The sequence below is a fragment of the Hypanus sabinus genome (genome assembly GCF_030144855.1).
Source record: "Hypanus sabinus isolate sHypSab1 chromosome 24 unlocalized genomic scaffold, sHypSab1.hap1 SUPER_24_unloc_15, whole genome shotgun sequence".
Taxonomy (NCBI): Eukaryota; Metazoa; Chordata; class Chondrichthyes; order Myliobatiformes; family Dasyatidae; genus Hypanus; species Hypanus sabinus.
Window position 1 is genome coordinate 428,102 of NW_026778928.1, and position 20,992 is coordinate 449,093.

General features: G+C 45.0%; 1 long non-coding RNA gene across 1 annotated transcript in view; it reads right to left on the reverse strand.

The window, feature by feature from the left end:
- The window catches only part of LOC132385458 (uncharacterized), a 392,959-nt gene extending 377,509 nt beyond the window's left edge, over positions 1–15,450 (reverse strand). Inside the window, exons 1-2 of the long non-coding RNA XR_009509187.1 lie at positions 15,299–15,450; positions 11,506–11,567 (exon numbers count right to left, since the gene is read on the reverse strand). This is a non-coding gene — a long non-coding RNA (uncharacterized LOC132385458). The remainder of the gene's footprint in view (positions 1–11,505; positions 11,568–15,298) is intronic.
- Positions 15,451–20,992: the final 5,542 nt, after the last annotated feature.

The window sequence follows — 20,992 nt, forward strand, 5'->3', positions numbered from 1 at the left end:
AACGTTCCTCATATGTTAACCCTCTCATTCCTGGAATCATTCTAGTGAATCTTCTCTGAACTCTCTCCAATGTCAGCACATCCTTTCTTAAATAAGGAGCCCAGAACTGCACACAGTATTCCAAGTGAGGTCTTACCAGAGCCTTATAGAGCCTCAACATCACATCCCTGCTCCTATACTCTGTTCCTCTAGAAATGAATGCCAACATTGCATTTACCTTCTTCACCACCGACTCAACCTGGAGGTTAACCTTAAGGGTATCCTGCACGAGGACTCCCAAGTCCCGTTGCATCTCAGAACTTTGAATTCTCTCCCCATTTAAATAATAGTCTGCCCATTTATTTCTTCTACCAAAGTGCATGACCATACACAGACAGACAGACATACCATATTGATCCCGAGGGAAATTGGGTTTCGTTACAGTCGCACCAACCAAGAATAGTGTAGAAATATAGCAATATAAAACCATAAATAATTAAATAATAATAATGATAATAGGTAAATTATGCCAAGTGGAAATAAGTCCAGGACCAGCCAATTGGCTCAGGGTGTCTGACACTCTGACATTGTGATTCATTTGCCACTTCTTTGCCCATTCCCCCAATCTATCCAAGTCTCTCTGCAGACTCTCTGTTTCCTCAGCACTACCGGCCCCTCCACCTATCTTTGTATCATCAGCAAACTTAGCCACAAATTCATCTATTCCATAATCGAAACCATTGATATACAACGTAAAAAGAAGTGGCTCCAACACGGACCCCTGTGGAACACCACTGGTAACCGGCTGCCAACCAGAATGGGGTCCCTTTGTTCCCACTCTCTGTTTCCTGCCTATCAGCCAACGCTCTATCCACATATGTAACTTTCCCATAATTCCAAGGGCTCTTATCTTGTTTCGCAGCCTCCTGTGCAGCACCTTGTCAAAGGCCTTCTGAAAATCCAAATACACAACATCCACTGCATCTTCCTTGTCTAGCCTACTTGTAATTTACTCAAAAAATTGCACTAGGTTTGTCAGGCAGGATTTTCCTTTAAGGAAACCATGCTGAGTTCTGCCTATCTAGTCATATGCCTCCAGGTATTCCGTAGCGTCATCCTTGACAATCGACTCCAACAACTTCCCAACCACCGATGTCAAGCTAACAGGTCTATAATTTCCCTTTTGCTTCCTTGCCCCCTTCTTAAATAGCAGAGTGACATTTGCAATCTTCCACTTCTCCAGAACCAGTCCAGAATCTATCAACTTTTGAAAGATCATTGCTAATGCCTCCACAATCTCCACAGCTACTTCCTTCAGAACACGAGGGTGCATTCCATCTGGTCCTGGAGATTTATCTACCCTTAGACTCTTCAGCTTCCTGAGTGCTTTCTCTGTCGTAATTGTGACTGCGCACACTTCTCTTCCCTGACTCCCTTGAGTGTCCGGTATATTACTGATGTCTTCCTCAGTGAAGACTGATGCAAAATACTCGTTCAGTTCCTCCGCCATCTCCTTATCTCCCATTATAATTTCTCCAGCATCATTTTCTATCAGTCCTGTATCTACCCTCACCTGTCTTTTACTCTTTATATACTTGAAAAAGCTTTTAGTATCCTCTTTGATATTATTTGCTAGCTTCCTTTCATAGTTCATCTTTTCCCTCTTAATGACCTTCTTCGTTTCCTTTTGTATGCTTTTAAAAACTTCCCAATCCTCTGTCTTCCTACTAATTTTTGCTTCCTTGTATGCCCTCTGCTTTGCTTTTACTTTGGCTTTGACTTCTCTTGTCAGCTACGGTTGCATTCTTTTTCCATTTGAAAATTTCTTCTTCTTTGGAATATATCTGTCTTGCACCTTCCTCACTTCTCGCATAAACTCCAGCCACTGCTGCTCTGCCGTCCTTCCCGCTTGTGTCCGTTTCCAGTCAACCTTGGCCAGTTCCTCTCTCATGCCACTGTAATTTTGTTTACTTCACTGAAATACTGACACATCGGATTTCGGCTTCTCTTTCTCAAATTTCACAGTGAACCCAATCATGTTGTGATCACTGCCTCCTAAGGGTTCCTTCACTTCCATCTCTCTGATCACCTCTGGTTCATTACACAATACCCAATCCAGTACAGACGATCCCCGAGTGGGCTCGACAACTAGCTGTTCTAAAAAGACATCTCGTAGACATTCTACAAATTCTCTCTCGAGATCCAGTGCAGACCTGATTTTCCCAATCCACTCGCCTGTTAAAATCCCCCACAATTATCATAACACTGCCCTTTTGGCAAACCTTTTCTATTTCCTGATGTAATTTGTAGTGCACATCACTGCAGCTGTTTGGAGGCCTGTAGGTAACTGCTATCAGGGTCCTTTTACCCCTGCGATTTCTTAGCTCAACCCATAAAGATTCTGTACCTTCCAATCCTATGTCAACTCTTTCTAATGATTTAATATCATTTCTTACCATTAAAGTCACACCACCCCCTCTACCTGCCTGCCTATCCTTCCGATACACCGTGTATCCTTGGACATTCAGCTCCCAGAGACATGCATCCTTTAGCCACGTCTCAGTGATGGCTAATATCATACCTGCCAATCTGTAACTGTACAACAAGATCATCCACCTTATTCCTTATGCTGCATGCATTTAAGTATAACACCTTAAGTCCAGTATTTGGTATTTTTTGCACTGATTGCACTGCAACTCATCCCAATGGCTGCAAATTTGCTCCATCACCTGCCTGTCCTTCCTGACATCCTTACTGATCACTACTTCAGATCCATTTCTGTTTTCCCTCTCCTCCGCTCCATCATTCCGGTTCCCATCCCCCTGCCAAATTAGTTTAAACTAATTTGAAGAGCCAGTGGATGTGGTATATTTAGATTTTCATAAGGCTTTTGACAAGATCTCACACAGGAGATTAGTGTGCAAACTTAAAGCACATGGTATTGGGGGTATGGTATTGATGTGGATAGAGAATTGGTTGGCAGACAGGAAGCAAAGAGTGGGAGTAAATGGGACCTTTTCAGAATGGCAGGCAGTGACTAGTGGGGTACCTCAAGGCTCAGTGCTGGGACCTCAGTTGTTTACAATATATATCAATGATTTAGACGAGGGAATTAAATGCAGTATCTCCAAGTTTGCAGATGACACGAAGCTGGGCGGCGGTGTTTGCTGTGAAGAGGATGCTAAGAGGATATAGGGTGACTTGAATAGGTTAGGTGAGTGGGCAAATTCATGGCAGATGCAATTTAATGTGGATAAATGTGAGGTTATCCACTTTGGTTGCAAGAACAGGAAAACAGATTATTATCTGAATGGTGGCCGATTAGGAAAAGGGGAGATGCAACGAGACCTGGGTGTCATTGTACACCAGTCATTGAAAGTGGGCATGCAGGTACACCAGGCGGTGAAAAAGGCAAATGGTATGTTGGCATTCATAGCAAAAGGATTTGGGTACAGGAGCAGGGAGATTTTACTGCAGTTGTACAAGGCCTTGGTGAGACCGCACCTAGAGTATTGTGTGCAGTTTTGGTCCCCTATTCTGAGGAAAGACATTCTTGCCATAGAGGGAGTACAGAGAAGGTTCACCAGATTGATTCCTGGGATGGCAGGACTTTCATATGAAGAAAGACTGGATCGACTAGGCTTATACTCACTAGAATTTAGAAGATTGAGGGGGGATCTTATTGAAACGTATAAAATTCTAAAGGGATTGGACAGGCTAGAAGCAGGAAGATTGTTTCCGATGTTGGGGAAGTCCAGAACGAGGGGTCACAGTTTAAGGATAAAGGGGAAGCCTTTTAGGACCAAGATGAGGAAAAACTTCTTCACACAGAGAGTGGTGTATCTGTGGAATTCTCTGCCACAGGAAACAGTTGAGGCCGGTTCATTGGCTATATTTAAGAGGAAGTTAGATATTGCCCTTGTGGCTAAAGGGATCAGGGGGTATGGAGAGAAAGCAGGTACAGGGTTCTGAGTTGGATGATCAGCCATGATCATACTGAATGGCGGTGCAGACTCAAAGGGCCGAATGGCCTACTCCTGCACCTATTTTCTATGTTTCTATGTTTAAACCCACCATAACAGCTCTATTAAACCTTCCTGTCAGGATATTGGTCCCCCTAGGATTCAAGTGTAACCCGTCCTTCTTGAACAGGTCACACCTGCCCCAAAAGAGGTCCCAATGATCCAGAAACTTGAATCCCTGCCCCCTGCTCCAATCCCTCTGCCATGCATTTATCCTCCACCTCATTCCTTTCCTACTCTCACTGTTGCGTGGCACAGGCAGTAATCCCGAGATTACTTCCTTTGCGATCCTTCTTCTCAACTCCCTTCCTAACTCCCTATATTCTCCTTTCAGGACCTCTTCCCTTTTCCTACCTATGTCATTGGTACCTATATGTACCACAACCTCTGGCTCCTCACCCTCCCTCTTCAGGATATCTTGGACGCAATCAGAAACATCCCAGACCCTGGCACCAGGGAGGCAAACTACCATCTGGGTCTCCTGACTGCGTCCACAGAATCGCCTATCTGACCCCCTAACTATCGAGTCCCCTATTACTGCTTTCCTCTTCCTTTCCCTACCCTTCTGAGCTACAAGGCCGGACTCTGTGCCAGAGGCACGGCCAACATTACTTCCCCTAGGTAAGCTGTCCCCCCCCCCCCAACAGTACTCAGACAGGAGTACTTATTGTCAAGGGGTACAGCCACTGGGGTACTCTCCAGTATCTGACTCTTCCCCTTCCCCCTCTTAACTGTGACCCACCTATCTACCTCCTGTGGCCACCTGCCTATAACTCTTTGGTTACAGGCAGGTGTGAAATTTGGTTATGGAGTGAAATTTGTCGTTTTGCTGCAGTACATAATAAGCAAAACTGTAAATTACAATTACATATTTATAAAGTTAAATTAGTGCAAAAAGAGATCAAAGAAAGAAAAAAAAGCAGTGAAGTAGTTTTCATGGATTCATTGTCCATTCAGAAACTTGATGTCGATGTGGAAGAGGCTGCTTCTGAAATGCTGAACGTAGATGTTGAGGCCCCATCCCCAATGTCCTGGGTGATGGAGATCCGTAATGGTGGATTCCGCATTTTTGAGGCATTGCCTTTTGTAAATGTGTTCAATGGTAAGTCAAATATGACGGCAGAATATAGCATTAATGATAAGACTCTTGGCAGTGTGGAGGACCAGAGGGATCTTGGGGTCCGAGTCCATAGGACGCTCAAAGCAACTGTGCAGGTTGACTCTGTGGTTAAGAAGGCGTACGGTGTATTGGCCTTCATCAATCATGAGATTGAGTTTAAGAGCCGAGAGGTAATGCTGCAGCTATATAGGACCCTGGTCAGAACCCACTTGGAGTACTGTGCTCAGTTCCGGTCGCCTCACTACAGGAAGGATGTGGAAACCATAGAAAGGGTGCAGAGGGGATTTACAAGGATGTTGCCTGGATTGGGGAGCATGCCCTATGAGAATAGGTTGCATGAACTTGGCCTTTTCTCCTTGGAGTGACGGAGGATGAGAGGTGACCTGATAGAGGTATATCATATGATGAGAGGCACTGATCGTGTGGATAATCAGAGGCTTTTTCCCGGGGCTGAACACGAGAGGGCACAGTTTTAAGGTGCTGGGGAGTAGGTACAGAGGAGATGTCGGGGTTAAGTTTTTTACTCAGAGAGTGGTGAATGTGTGGAATTGGCTAGGGTTAAAATTGGTGGTATGGTGTACAGTGAAGGTTATCTGAGATAGTAATGGAATCTTGATTATCTGAACAAATGGGCCAAAGATGACCTGTAAATTTTAATTGAGTGTTGCATTTTGGTAGAACAAACTAGGGCAGGACTTCCACGGTAAGTGATAGGGTCATAGGGAGTTTTGCAGAGCAGAGAGAGACCTACGGAAATATGTCTACCTGTGTTCCTTGAAGTGGCAACACAGGTAGACAGGGTGGTAAGCAGTCATTTGGCAAGCTGCCCTTCATCAGGCAGGTTAGGGTTAGGGTTAGGGTTAGGGTTAGGGTAACCCTAACCCTAACCCTAATGCAGGAGTCAGAATGCCATGTTACAGCAAAGGCAATACCGGTTCAATTCCACCGCTGTTTATGTGTTTTCCCCATGACTGTGGGGTTTCGTCCAAGTGCACCAGTTTCCGTTCTTATTCTAAAAACCTATGGGTTAGTAATTGGGTGCTATTGGACTGTGTGGGTTCTTTGGGTGGAAGAGGTTGTTACTGTTCTGCATCTCTCAATAAATAAATACATTTTTAAAACCTGTAGAAGATGTTGGTAAAACCACATTTGGAGTACTATGTACGGTTCCAGTCATCCTGCTATAAGACCATAAGGCATAGGAACAGAATTAGGCCATTTAGCCCATTGAGTCTTCTCCTTCATTCAATCATGGCTGATCCTTCTTTTCTCCTCCTCAACCCCATTTCCCGGTCTTCTCCCTGTAACCTTTTATGCCTTGTCCAATCGTCTGCAAACTTGGCAACAAAGCCATCTATTTCATCATCTGAATCATTTATGTAAAGCATAAAAAGATGCAGTCCCAACACTGACCCCTGTGGAACACCACTAGTCACTGGCAGCCAACCAGACAAGGATCCTTTTATTCCCACTCGCTGCCTCCGACCAATCAGCCAATGCTCTAACCATCTTAGTAAGTTTCCTGTAATACCATGGGCTCTTAATTTGGTAAGCAGCCTCATGTGTGCCGAAGACCTTTTGAAAGTCTAAGTATACAACATCCACTACTTCCCCTTTATCTATCCTATTTGTAATCTCCTCAAAGAATTCCAACAGGTTCATCACACAGGATTTTCCCTTAAGGTAACCATGCTGACTTGGTCCTATCTTGTCCTCTGTCACCAATTACTCAATCACCTTGTCCTTAACAATTGACTCCAACATCTTCCCAACCACTGAGGTCAGGCTAACTGGTCTATAGTTTCCTTTCTGCTGCCTTCCTCCTTTCTTAAAGAGTGGAGTGACAATCTGCAATTTTCCAGTCCTCTGGCACCATGCCAGAGTCCAATGATTTTTGGAAAATCATTTCTAATGGCAGCACGATCTCTAATGCTATCCCTTTCAGAATTTGATGGCGCAGTTCATCTGGTCCACGTGACTTATGTATTTTCAGCTTCATGAGCACCTTTTCCCTTGTAATAGTAACTACACCCGCTTCTCTTCCTTTACAGGTTACATTACTAGTGCCTTCCACAGTGAAGACTGATACAAACTTACTCATTTAGTTCATCTGCTATTTCCGTATCCCCCATTATCACTTCTCTTGCCTCATTTTCTAGTGGTCCTATATCCACTCTCATCTCTCTTTTTTAACATATTTGAAAAAGCTTTTGCTATCCACTTTGATATTGTTTGCAAGCTTGCTTTCATATTTCATCTCTTCCCTCCTAATGATTCTTTTAGTTTGTCTCACATTAGTTTTTAAAAACGTCCCAATCCTCTATCTTCCCACTAATTTTTGCTTTGTTGTATGCCCTCTCTTTTGTTTTCACATTAGCTTTGACTTCTTTTGTCAGCCACGGTTGTACTATTTTACCATTTGAATATTCTTCATTTTTGGAATACACATGTTAGATCCCTTTCTTACAGTCCCCAGAACACACGCCATTGAGGCTCTGCTAACATCCCTGCCGGTAGCTCCTTACGATTTACTTTGGCCAACTCCTCAAACATACTACTGTAATTTCCCTCACCCCACTGAAACACTGCTACGTCAGACTTTACTTTCTCCCTATGAAGTTTCAAGTTGAGCTCAATGATATTGTGATCACTGGTTCCTAAGGGTTCTTTTACTTTAAGCTCCCTAACCGTCTCCGGTTCATTACATAACACCCAGTCCAGTGTAGCTGATCCCCAGTAGGCTCAACGACAAACTGATCTAAAATTCCCTCTCTTAGGCATTCAACAAACTCACTCTCTTGAGATCCATTACCAACCTGATTTTCCCAATCGCCCTGCATGTTAAAATCTCCCCTGACTATCATAACGTTGCCATTTTGACTCGCCTTTTCTATTTCCTGTTGTAATGTAGTCCACCTCCCAGCCACTGTTGGGAGGCCTGTATATACCTACCATCAGGATCCTTTTACCCTTGCAGTTACTTAACTCTACCTACAAGGATTCAATATCGTTCGATCCTATGTCACATCTTTCTACTGATTTAATGCCATTCTTAACCAGTAGAGACACACCTCCCCCCGGCCTCCCTTCCTCTCCCTCCAATACAACATGTAATCTTGGACATTCAGCTCCCAACTACAACCATCCTTCAGCCACGATTCAGTGACAGCCATAACATCTTACCCGCAAAGTGTAATATTGTAACAAGATCATCCACTTTATTTCTTATAGTCTGTGCATTGAACTACAACACCTTGAGTACTGCATTTGCTACCCTTTTTGATTTTGTATCCCTAATGTTTTGATACTCAGCCTGTTGGCTGCAACTACGGCCCATCACCTGCCTGCCCTTCCTGACAGTCCGACTGCACACTATCTTTATTTTTTTTACCATCTGTCCTCTCCTGAGTCCCATCACTCCAGTCCCCACCCTCTAGCAAATTAGTTTAAACCTTCCCCAATGGCTCTAACAAACCTGCTTGCAAGAATGTTGGTCCCTCTCGGGTTCAGGTGCAACCCGTCACTTTTCAGTGGGTCATACCTCCTCCAGAACAGATCGCAATGATCCAAGAATTTGAAGCCCTACCCCCTGCACCAAATCATCCTGTTAAAACCCTCCCCGGCATGTAACATAGGCAGCAATCCAGAAATTACTATCCTGGAGGTCCTGCTTCTCACTTTCTACCGAGCTCTCTAAATTCTCTTTTCAGGACCTCTTTGTTTTTCCTTCCTACATCATTGGTACCAGTATGTACCAAGACATCTGGCTGTTCCCTCTCCCTCTCCAAAACATTGTGGATGTGATCTGAGACGTCCCCGGCCCTGGCACCTGGGAGGCAACATGCCTTTCGGCTGTCCCATTTGTGTCCACAGAATCTCCTGTCTGTTCCCCTGACTATTGAGTCCCCCATCACTACCGCTCCCTTCTTCTCTATCCTTCCCTTCTGCACCATGGACCCAAGCTCAGTGCCTGTATTCCGGTTGCCGTGGCATTCCCCTGGGAGATCATCCCCCACAAACGTATCCAAAGCGGTATACTTATTTTTGAGGGGAATGGCCACAGGTGCGCTCTGCTCTGACTGCCTATTTCATATCCATTCCTCCTGTCAGTTACCCAGCTACTCAACTCCTGCAACTTTGGGGTGATGACTTTGATCGATTATCTCCTTACTCTCCAGTATAAGTTGCAGGTCATCCAGTTGCTGCTCCAGATCTCTAACACAGACCTCAAGGAGCTGCAGCCGGATGCACTTCACCCTGGGTCTCTAACATCCGGCACGAAGAACACATAACTGCTGTTTACTCTACTATTTCCTTTGCTTTCTCGAACTGAAACTTCTCTGCATTGAAGCCTTGAAGAGCTAAAGCCTTAAGATCACCGCTCTGACTGCGTCCACTCAACAACAGCTTGGCCCTGCCTTCCTTTAATTTCTCTTAGTAACCAATCCCAAATGTCGACTGGCCATTGGTCAATGTTGCAAACCACTCCTGCCTTTAATCCTCAGGTTGTTGACCTGATTGACGTCCCTTCCTCTCCAAACGTCTTATGTCCAGATTTGCGACATTACATTGCATTGCAATTTTCATGTCTTGTGTACTTCTTAAAGCACTTTACAGATAATGAAGTTGTTTTGAAATATAGCTTGATACTGGAGGCAAATATGGCAATCAATTTAACAATATCCAACCATATTCTGCAAAGGAGGCTCACAAGATGGCAGATGCGAGACATGGTAGAGGTGTACAAGATATTAAGAGGAATAGACAGAGTGGACAGCCAGCGCCTCTTCCCCAGGGCACCACTGCTCAATACAAGAGGAGATGGCTTTAAGGTAAGGGGAGGGAAGTTCGAGGGGGATATTAGAGGAAGGTTTTTCACTCAGAGAGTGGTTGGTGCGTGGAATGCACTGCCCGAGTCAGTGGTGGAGGCAGATACACTAGTGAAGTTTAAGAGACTACTAGACAGGTATATGGAGGAATTTAAGGTGGAGGGTTATATGGGAGGCAAGGATTGAGGGTTGGCACAACATTGTGGGCCGAAGGGCCTGTAATGAGTTGTACTATTCTATGTTCTATGCTGGAATCTGGATTGAAAACAAACTGCTGGAAGTTCTTAAAGGGTCAGGCAGCATCTATGGGGGAAAACCGGCTGTTTGTAATTTGGACAGAATAGATTCGATGAAGAGTCATGCTGTCACTCTGCAGTGATGTTATTTGAAGGTTAAATAGGTGTCAGAATTCAAAAGGAAGTGCTGTGAAATCAAAATGAAACTTTAAATGCTGGAACTCTGAAATTAAAACAGTCATTGCTGGAAACACCCAGAAGGTCAGGCAGCATCCAAGGAAAAGGGAACTTCAGGAACTGCAACAAGGTGGGGGAATGGTTGGGAAAAAAGGAGTATCTTCAATAGGATGAGACCAAATAACCCAAAATAGTGACTGATGCTTAAAGTTGGTTGAATATTCTTTTGTCCATGTGATGTTTTGCTAATAGTGGGATTGTGAGACCTGCGTGAAAGTTGAGACCATACAAAATAAACTGAGCTCAGTTTGCAGGTGTTACTCTGACCTTCCCATTGCCTGGGCCTTGAATTCTTTGTCCCACTCCCATTGACCTCCTGCACTGTTACAATGAGGCCCAACACAGACTTGAGTAACAACTCATCTTCATGCATCTGTGAAACAAACATTGGAAAGAGAGATCTACAAAGAAGCAGGCAGACAGGCCTTACTGCGGCTCAGTTTCTTTCTTCTATTTTCGTTCCACAGACCTGCTGAGTGCAGCGATTTCTCTTTTTGCTGAATGACTGTGGGCATAGGAAATCTAAAATTAAATTGGAAAATGTTGAAAGAATCAGCAGGCCAGCCAACCTCCTCTGGAGGGGCGAGTTGAGAGTTGATGCTTCTTTTTCATGAAAATTTGGAAAAGTTTACGTGGGCAGAGAAAAAAATGGGGAAGGCTTTGGTAAGAAGAAGGTCAGAAGTAGAGAAATGGAGAAATGTTTGATAGCACAAAGGAAAGAAAGCAGTGATGTTGAAAAAAGCTTGAGGAAGTTCAAAAGATCAAAGGTTCATTTTATTACATGTATGTATTGTATGTATGCCGATTACAACTCCGAGATTTGTTTTCTCAGATAGCCATAAAATACAGAAAAGCATAGAAGTAGTTGAAAGAAATACATCAATTGCTCACCCCCCGTACGAAATGAAAACTAAGCAAAAACTCTCAAACCCTCAAACCCTAACCCTAACCCTAACCCCTTCCTTGCACAGAATTTAACAGATCACCCAAACCCCTGGCCCGCCAATCACAAACAAGCCAGAACTGAAAGGGCCCAAAATGAACCAGCGTCCAATCCATAACTCTTAGAATTCTGATAATACCTTCAAGAGTTCCTTCAGCAGCCTCTCAGAGGGCAGTGACACCCACCAGTGGCGCAGTTTATCTGAAATTAATGAAGGAATATGGAATGAATACTGGAAAGACAAAACAAAAATTAAAGAAATATTGATTATCTTAAACTGTTGATCGGCATCGAGACTGGAAGGCAGTCATATGCTTAGTCAGAAGTGAATTCTTCAGTCGGCATTCAAAAGGGTGTTGCACAAGTGGAGAGCGCACTATTTCCAAAAGGCAGGACTGTCCAAGGATACTATATTATTCTCTCCTGAATGAATCAGAGAGATGCTCCGAGTTTAATACTCAATTCTACATGGCACATGTTCAAACTAGAGGTTTCTGACTAAATAGTGCAAATAGTTACAATAGGGTTACAGCTATAACCAGACACAGTTTTGTCTTTGTTATTGTTTAACCTTGTACTACCTCAATACACTGTGTAATGATTTGATCTGTTTGAACAGCATGCAAGACAAGCTTCTCATTGTATCTCAGTAGTTATGACAAGATCAAACCAATTCCAATTCCAACTCCGACAAAAGAAAACGTTTAACTTTTAACCTTGTGAAACGCTCTGGTTCCGTCGGCTGCGTAAGGCCAGTGAAGACGATGTCCAGTCCCGGAAAACGTGTGAGATTGAGGTGCAATCACACCCTGTTTGTGTGATGCTGCAAGACTCATTCCCCTGTTACAAATCAGAACCACAAAATAACAGTCAATACAGTGTGTTATGCCTGTGCCCGCCCCCCTTTTTGAGAATCACAAGATCGCTATTAAGTCAGGGCAGGAGACCCAGGAAATGAGAGAGAGACGTTTGGAATGTCCTGGCCCCAGCGATACAAAGCCACGGAACAGGTCGTTGTCTCTTGGAGACGGAATTGTGTATTGAATACTGTACTTCGTGGAAGCCCTCAGGCAATGTGGGCTGGTTGGGGGATGGCATCATTCCACCCTGATTGACATCTGAGACCCTGTGCGTCAGGATTAAAGAGAGTCTGGGGAACAGCACTTGACACGCATCAGGAGAAACGCTAGAAGTTCCGTGACGGCGTTTAATAGCGATAGCCGGTGGAGGGCCCACGTGTGTCCTTTCCCGTTGCCCCAGGATTAAGGCCCTACCACGGAAGGCGGCTTAGCTAAGGGAGAAATCAGCCCCAATGACTCTCGAAGGATCGACATCATAAAAGGAATGGGCAAGTTTTAATCCGTCTCTCTCTCCAACCAAAAGCTGCAGCTTGAATGAACTAAAGTGACTTTTATATTTCCATCGGACAATACATTATCCCCTAGACAACGATAGAGCTATTTCTTATTGATTATTATTATACCCGCGCTTTTAGAGTTAGTATTGACGACATATATTATATGTATGTTTGCATTGATATTACTTTTGTGTATTTTTATCAATAAATACCATTAAAAATAGTACCATCAGGCTTCAACGGACCTCTCTATCTTTGCTGGTGAGTGACCCAGTTACGGGGTACGTAACAAGTGCATATGCTGTAATTAAATGATTTAGCATTGTAGTTCTTAATCCGACTAAAGGGTTAGTAAAGAAAAAGCAAAAAAGAGCGCATTTTAATGAAAGTCTAATGAACCCACATTGAAGCTCACAGTTTCACCGATCTCCCTCCAATCCCCCAGGCTGTGTCGAATCATGGCCCCGCTCTGGGTTGAGTCTTACGACCTCTTCTCTCCAGTGTCTTCTCTCTTCATCTCCCGCCGAACGAGAGACCCAGATCATCCTGGTGTCAGGCACACAACACGAAAACACACTCCCCTCACTGGACGGCTCATATTCCAAAGCACACGTTATCTCCAACCATGACCCAAACTCTGCTTCGATAGAAAAAGCATCACATTAGCAGTGAAACCTTTCCCACAGTGTCACATTTGTTTCCCTGTTATTGAACATTTGACATCCACCCTGAAATATTCGTTGATCAGTGTGGCTTGCCAGCTTCATTTCAGAGTACAAGTAGGAATCGGTCATATAAGTGGTTCTGGAGACCAGAGCGGGATGTTACCTCGAGACGAGATCCCCAAGTTGTTACCAACCCCGAAACTGTGTCACTCACCAGCAAAGATAGAGAAGTCCGTTGAAGTCTGATGGTACTATTTTTAGCAGCATTTATTAGTAAAAATACACAAAAATAATATCAATGCAAACATACAGATAATATATGTCATCAATACTAAATCTAAAAGCGCGGGTATAATAATAATCAATAAGAAATAAGCTCTATCGTTGTCTAGGGGATAATGTATTTTCCGACGGAAATATAAAAGTCACTCAGTTCATTCAGGCTGCAGCTTTTGGTTGGAGAGAGACAGATTTTAGAAACTTGCCGGCTTTCCTTTATCCGATCTTGATCCGTATTCTTCCTTTAGCGAGGCCGTTCCGTGGAAGACTTGTCATCTGGGCAGGGATGGACACACACAAGCCTCCACCGGTCTCGTACGTTTCTCCTGGTGTGTCTGCAGGGGTTGTTCCCCAGACCCTCTTTTATCCTTACTCTCGGGGTCTCAGAAGTCAATCAGGTTGGGATGATGCAATCCCTCAACCAGCCCACTCTGGTCATTCCCTGAGGGCTTCAATGAATAGTACAGTACTCAATACACAATTCCGTCTCCAAGAGACAATGGCCGTTATCCGTGGCTCTGTCTCGCTGAGGCCAGGACACATTCCAAACCCTGTGTATTCTGGACGTCTCTCTCTCATTTCCTGGATCCCAGACCCGAATTAATAGCGATCTTGCGATTCTCAAAAAGGAGGGGGCTACTTTGTACCCTTCGGCCCCTCAGAGTTGTGGCACATTCGTAACAGGGGAAAGAGGCCATCTTGTACATTCGTGAAGCAGATGGTTTTTAACCAGAGTGTTGAAGGGATTTGAGGACTTGAGTTTTGGGGAAAGGTTGAAAAGGTAAGGACTGTATTCCCTGGAGTGCAGAAGAGTGATGGAGGTCTTATCGAGATACACATAAATATGAGGGGTATAGATACAGTAAAAGTACGCAGGCTTTCTCCCCCTCAGTTTGGGTGAGATGAGAACTAGAGGTGCAGTTTAGTGTGAAAGGTGAAATATTTAAGGGGGAAATGAGGGGAAGCTTCTTCACTCAGAGGGTTTTGCGAGTGCAGAACGAGCCGCCAGAAGAAATGGCGGGTGTGGGTTCAATTGTAACATTTAAGCGAAGTTTGGATAAGTACATGGACTTGAGAGATACTTCAGTTTCATTTATTTATTGATACAATGAGCAGTCAACCCTTTGAGCCACGTCACCCTAGCAACCCTCAAGAAACTCAATTAACCTTAATCTAGTCGCAGGACAATTTACAACGACCTATTTACCTACCCTGTACATCTTTGGAGTGCGAGAGCAAACTGGAACACTCATGAAGAGCCCGCACATTCCTTGGGGAGGACGTGTAGATTCCTCACAGAAAGGCACCAGAGTCGAACTCTGAACTCTGGATCACCCCAAGTAATATTGTGCTGGGGGCAGCCCACAATTGTCCCCACACTGTCTGGTGCCCACATAGCGTGCCTGCAATGCTCAACAGAACAACACAGAACACAACAACAGCAAAACCAGCCCTTTTCTTTCCCCTGACCCACACCCACACACTCAGTCCTCCAACCCCAAGCCTCTGATTTCCAGTCTCCAGTCTCGTGACCTTTGGGCTATGACCTCCAGACTTCGGGCTTCACTCTACAGTATCAACCCCTGGACCAGCCAATTATGGCACCCCGTACTCCAGGCACAGCCACTCACCAGCCCTCATGCCGCTTGCTCGCACCGTTATTGGTCCAGGGACGCATCCATGGATATCACATATCTACGTCTTGGCCCTCAAGCGTGGACAGAGCCCCGGATTCTGCAGCTCCTTCATCACCTGGCCATCAAATGCCGAGCAGAAGCCCAGAATGCAGCTTGAGGAAGTAAAATAGAGATTGTAATGCATAAAATGCTGGAGGAGCTCAAAGGATTGCAGCAGCTTTGGAAGAAAATGGACAGTTGATGTTTCAAATTGGGACTTCATCTGGATTGAAAGGAAGAGAGGAGGCAACATCTTTCTTTCTTTCAGTCAAGATGAAGCATCCCAAGCTGAAACACTTCCATCCTCTCCTGTCTGACCCACTGAGTTCCTCCATTGCTTCATATTCTAATATCTGTAATCTCTTATGTCTCCACGAAGCAGTTTGCACCTTCTGTTACACTGAAGCATCGACTATGAGCATATTACAGTGGGTGATCACTTGGAATAGAAAATCAGCAGGACTCTGGCAAAGGGTCAAGGGAATGGAACAAACTCCTTCTGTGAGTTGGCAGAGGGACAATGAGAGTATGGCTGGGAACTCACGGAGCAACAGAGTCAGTGATCCAGGTTCTATCCTGGCCTCAGCCGCTGTCCTTAGGGAGTTTCTGCATTCTCACTCTGACCATATAGACCTTTCTCTGAGTGTTACAACATAGAACATAGAATAGTACAACTCATTACAGGCCCTTCGGCCCACAATGTTGTGCCAACCCTCAATCCCTGCCTCCCATATAACCCTCCACCTTAAATTCCTCCATATACCTGTCTAGTAGTCTCTTAAACTTCACTAGTGTATCTGCCTCCACCACTGACTCAGGCAGTGCATTCCACGCACCAACCACTCTCTGAGTGAAAAACCTTCCTCTAATATCCCCCTTGAACTTCCCTCCCCTTACCTTAAAGCCATGTCCTCTTGTACTGAGCAGTGGTGACCTGGGGAAGAGGCACTGGCTGTCCACTCTGTCTATTCCTCTTAATATCTTGTACACCTCTACCATGTCTCCTCTCATTCTCCTTCTCTAAAGCCCTAGCTCCCTTAATCTCTGATCATAATCCATACTCCCTAAGCCAGGCAGCATCCTGGTAAATCTCCTCTGTACCTTTTCCAATGCTTCCACATCCTTTCTATAGTGAGGAGACCAGAACTGGGCACAGTACTCCAAGTGTGGCCTAACTAGAGTTTTATATAGCTGCATCATTATATTGCGTCTCTATTCTTCGACTTATGAAAGCTAACACCCCATAAGCTTTCTTAACTACCGTATCTACCTGTGAGGCAACTTTCAGGGATCTGTGGACATGTACCCCCAGATCTCTCTGCTCCTCCACACTACCAAGTATCCTGCCATTTACTTTGTACTCTGCCTTGGAGTTTGTCCTTCCAAAGTGTACCATCTCACACTTCTCCAGGTTGAACTCCATCTGCCACTTCTCAGGCCACTTCTGCATCCTATCAATGTCTCTCTGCAATCTTTGACAATCCTCTACACTATCCACAACACTAGCAACCTTTGTGTCATCTACAAACTTGCCAACCCACCCTTCTACCCCCTCATCCAGGTCGTTAATAAAAATCACAAAAAGTAGAGGTCCCAGAACAGATCCTTGTGGGACACCACTAGTCACAACCCTCCAATCTGAATGTACTCCCTCCACCACGACCCCCTGCCTTCTGCAGGCAAGCCAATTCTGAATCCACCTGGCCAAACTTCCCTGGATCCCATGCCTTCTGACTTTCTGATTAAGCCTACCGTGTGGAACCTTGTCAAATGCTCGACTAAAATCCATGTAGATCACATCCACTACACTACCCTCATCTATATGCCTGGTCACCTCCTCAAAGAACTCTATAAGGCTTGTTAGGCGCAATCTACCCTTCACAAAGCCATGCTGACTGTCCCTGATCAGACCATGATTCTCTAAATGCCCACAGATCCTATCCCTAAGAATCTTTTCCAACAGCTCCTATTGGCTAAACTAGGTCACGTTCTGTCTTGATATCAAAGGCAGTCATTCCTGACCCTCCTGTGGAACTCAGCTCTTCAGACCAGGGGTGTGATGAATGCAAGAACATCAGAACTAAGAGCACGTAGCCACCTGGCCTTTTGAACCTGCTCTGCCTTGGCTGGTCTGTCCATGGACTCCGTTCCACCTACCACCCTTTTCCCCATAGCCCTTAATTCCCTTGCTATACAAAAATCTGTCTGAGTCTTAAATGCATTTAATGAGGTAGACTCTCCTGCTTCCCTGGCCAAAGGATTCCACATTCAGTACTCCTTAAGAAAAGCAGTTTCTCCTTGTCTCCATCCTAAATCTATTCCCTAAATCTAGCGGCCATGTCCCAAGGTTCTAGTCTTTCTTACCAATGGAAACAACTTTTCTGCCTCTACCTTATTTATCCCTTCCATCATTTTATAAGATTCAATAAGATCCCTTCTCCTTCTTCTGAATTCCAGCCAGATACATCCCAGGCAACTCGTTCTTTCTTCATAAGCCAACCATCACATCTCCAGAATCAACCCACTGAACCTCCTCTAAAGACAGTGTGTCTCCAAAGTTCACAGATCAGTTCCGCAGCAGAGTCAGAGCAGTAATTACTGAGGGTCTCTGAAAAATTGGCATGAACCACAGAAGCTGAGTGGTCCTGGAGAAACCCAAACGGGACATCAGTGGGCGCTGCTTGATTCTGACATTTCAGAGGGCGTTGAGATGAGATCTATCCTGCTTTTTATGAAGAGGATGTGCTTTCAGCAATGATCCACATTCTCTGGCTGATGTCAGTGTTGTAAAGGTGCTGGCTGGAGACAGTTCATCCTAACATACAGATCTCCAGTACTTCAGAGTGAACAGTTCTCCAGAGCTCAGGGGTTCAGGTGGTATCTGTGGGGGGCTGGGGGTTTATGGGTAGTAGACATAGTTGGATTGGGGTGTGTGCTATTATGTGTGTACATAATAAAAAACTTCAGTTCCCAGTGTGCAATGCGGGCGGTTCACTCTGGAACTGGAAGTTACATTGGTGAGCTGGTCACGCACACTCGTGTTAGGCTAGACTGTTCTGAATAAAATACTGTATATGCTAGTGTTTTTGTCCACGATGTTTGTCAAACATAACAGGGTGGAGAATTGTTACTTCTCTTGTAGCTTAACTTTCCTGTGCTTGCTTGTATTTTTTTATACAATCACTTGTATACATGTAATTGTTCAGAGAATTTTCCAATAATTTCAGTACAATTGCTTTTGTATTTCTATAGAAATCTCTTTGTTTTCAGTAGCAGGTGTCACACCACTTAAATCTGGTTATTTTATAGCTTTGTTATCACTGGGACTTTTGTCAGCCTAGTCTGACCACAACTACGCATTCCTTTGTCTTTTTCTTTATTCTCTGCAGTCTCTTTGTTCATTTTTCACCCTTGTGACATTAACAATATGGCTGTAAGTAACAAGGTTTATGCCTCACTCTTGACTTCAGAGGACCTTTGAGACACAAAACCACCAGGATCCGACAACGTTTTCAGTCGGGACCCTGCATCAGGATGGGGGTTGAGCGACACCCACTGAGCTCCTCACAAACAAGAGAAAACTTGCAGATGCTGGAAATGCGAGCAGCACACACACACTGCTGGAGGAACTCAGCAGGCCAGGCAGCATCTATGGAGAAAAAGTACAGTTGACATTCCGGGCCAAATCCCTTCAGCAGGACAGACCTTTTGGCCTGAAATGACAACTGCACTTTTTTCCATAGATGCTGCCCGACCTGCTGAGTTCCCACAGCAGCTGAACTTCTGCTCCAGAGTCTAGCATCAAAGTAAAGTTACGTTTATTGTCAGCTGCACAAGTCCACGTATTGCACAGTTTACTTACAGCAGCATCGTATCAGATAAACAGCATCCACTAAAAAAACAAATTAAACATAAATTTACACAGTTTGCACAGTTAGAACAGCTCAGATGAAGGGTCTCAACCCGAACATCAACCATCCAAAGCTGAGTGCCGAGCGTCTCGAGTGTTTATGTGCCGCTCAGAACACTGAGGCTGTCTACAAGGAGGGTCAGAGCCGTCTCTATTTCCTGAGCAGACTGAGGCCCTTTCACATCTGCCGGACGATGCTGAGGATGTTCTACGAGTCTGTTGGCCAGTGCTATCATGTTTGCTGTTGTGTGCTGGGGCAGCAGGCTGAGGGTAGCAGACACCAACAGAATCAACAAACTCATTCGTAAGTCCAGTGATGTTGTGGGAGTGGAACTGGACTCTTTGACGGTGGTGTCTGAAAAGAGGAAGCTGTCCAAGTTGCATGCCATCTTGGACAATGACACCCATCCACTCCATAATGTATAAATGTATATAATAATAAATAAACAAGTTGATCAATTACATATACTGAATAGATTATTTTTAAACGTGCAAAAAAACAGAAATATTGATATTAAAAAAAAGTGAGGTAGTGTCCAAATCTTCAAAGACAATTCAGGAATTGGATGGCAGACGGGAAGAGGCTGAGAGTGCGACTTCAGGTGTCTGTAACTCGGTGGTGTGCGACTTCAGGTGTCTGTATCTCGGTGGTGTGTCCCTTCATGTGTCTGTATATCGGTGGTGTGCGACTTCAGGTGTCTGTGTCTCGGTGGTGTGCGACTTCAGGTGTCTGTATCTCGGTAGTGTGTGCCTTCAGGTGTCTGTATCTCGGTGGTGTGCGACTTCAGGTGTCTGTATCTCGGTGGTGTGCGACTTCAGGTGTCTGTATCTCGGTGGTGTGCGACTTCAGGTGTCTGTATCTCGGTGGTGTGTGCCTTCAGGAGTCTGTATCTTGGTGGTGTGCGACTTCAGGTGTCAGTATCTCGGTGGTGTGCGACTTCAGGTGTCTGTATCTCGGTGGTGTGTGAATTCAGGTGTCTGTATCTCGGTGGTGTGCGACTTCAGGTGTCTGTATCTCAGTGGTGTGTGCCTTCAGGTGACTGTCTCTCGGTGGTGTGCGACTTCAGGTGTCTGTATCGCGGTGGTGTGTGAAATCAGGTGTCTGTATCTCGGTGGTGTGCGACTTCAGGTGTCTGTATCTCGGAGGTGTGTGCCTTCAGGTGTCTGTATCTCGGTGGTGTGTCAATTCAGGTGTCTGTATCTCGGTGGTGTGCGACTTCCGGTGTCTGTATCTCGGTGGTGTGTGAAGTCAGGTGTCTGTATCTCGGTGCTGTGTGCCTTCAGGTGTCTGTATCTCGGTGGTGTGTGACTTCAGGTGTCTGTATCTCGGAGGTGTGTGCCTTCAGGTGTCTGTATCTCGGTGGTGTGCGACTTCAGGTGTCTGTATCTCGGTGGTGTGTGCCTTCAGGTGTCTGTATCTCGGTGGTGTGTGAATTCAGGTGTCTGTATCTCGGTGGTGTGTGAAATCAGGTGTCTGTATCTCGGTGCTGTGTGCCTTCAATTGTCTGTATCTCGGTGGTGTGTCAATTCAGGTGTCTGTATCTCGGTGGTGTGCGACTTCAGGTGTCTGTATCTCGGTGGTGTGTGCCTTCAGGTGACTGTATCTCGGTGGGGTGCGACTTCAGGTGTCTGTATATCGGTGGTGTGTGCCATCAGGTGTCTGTATCTCGGTGGTGTGTGCCTTCAGGTGACTGTATCTCGGTGGTGTATGACTTCAGGTGTCTACATCTCGGTGGTGT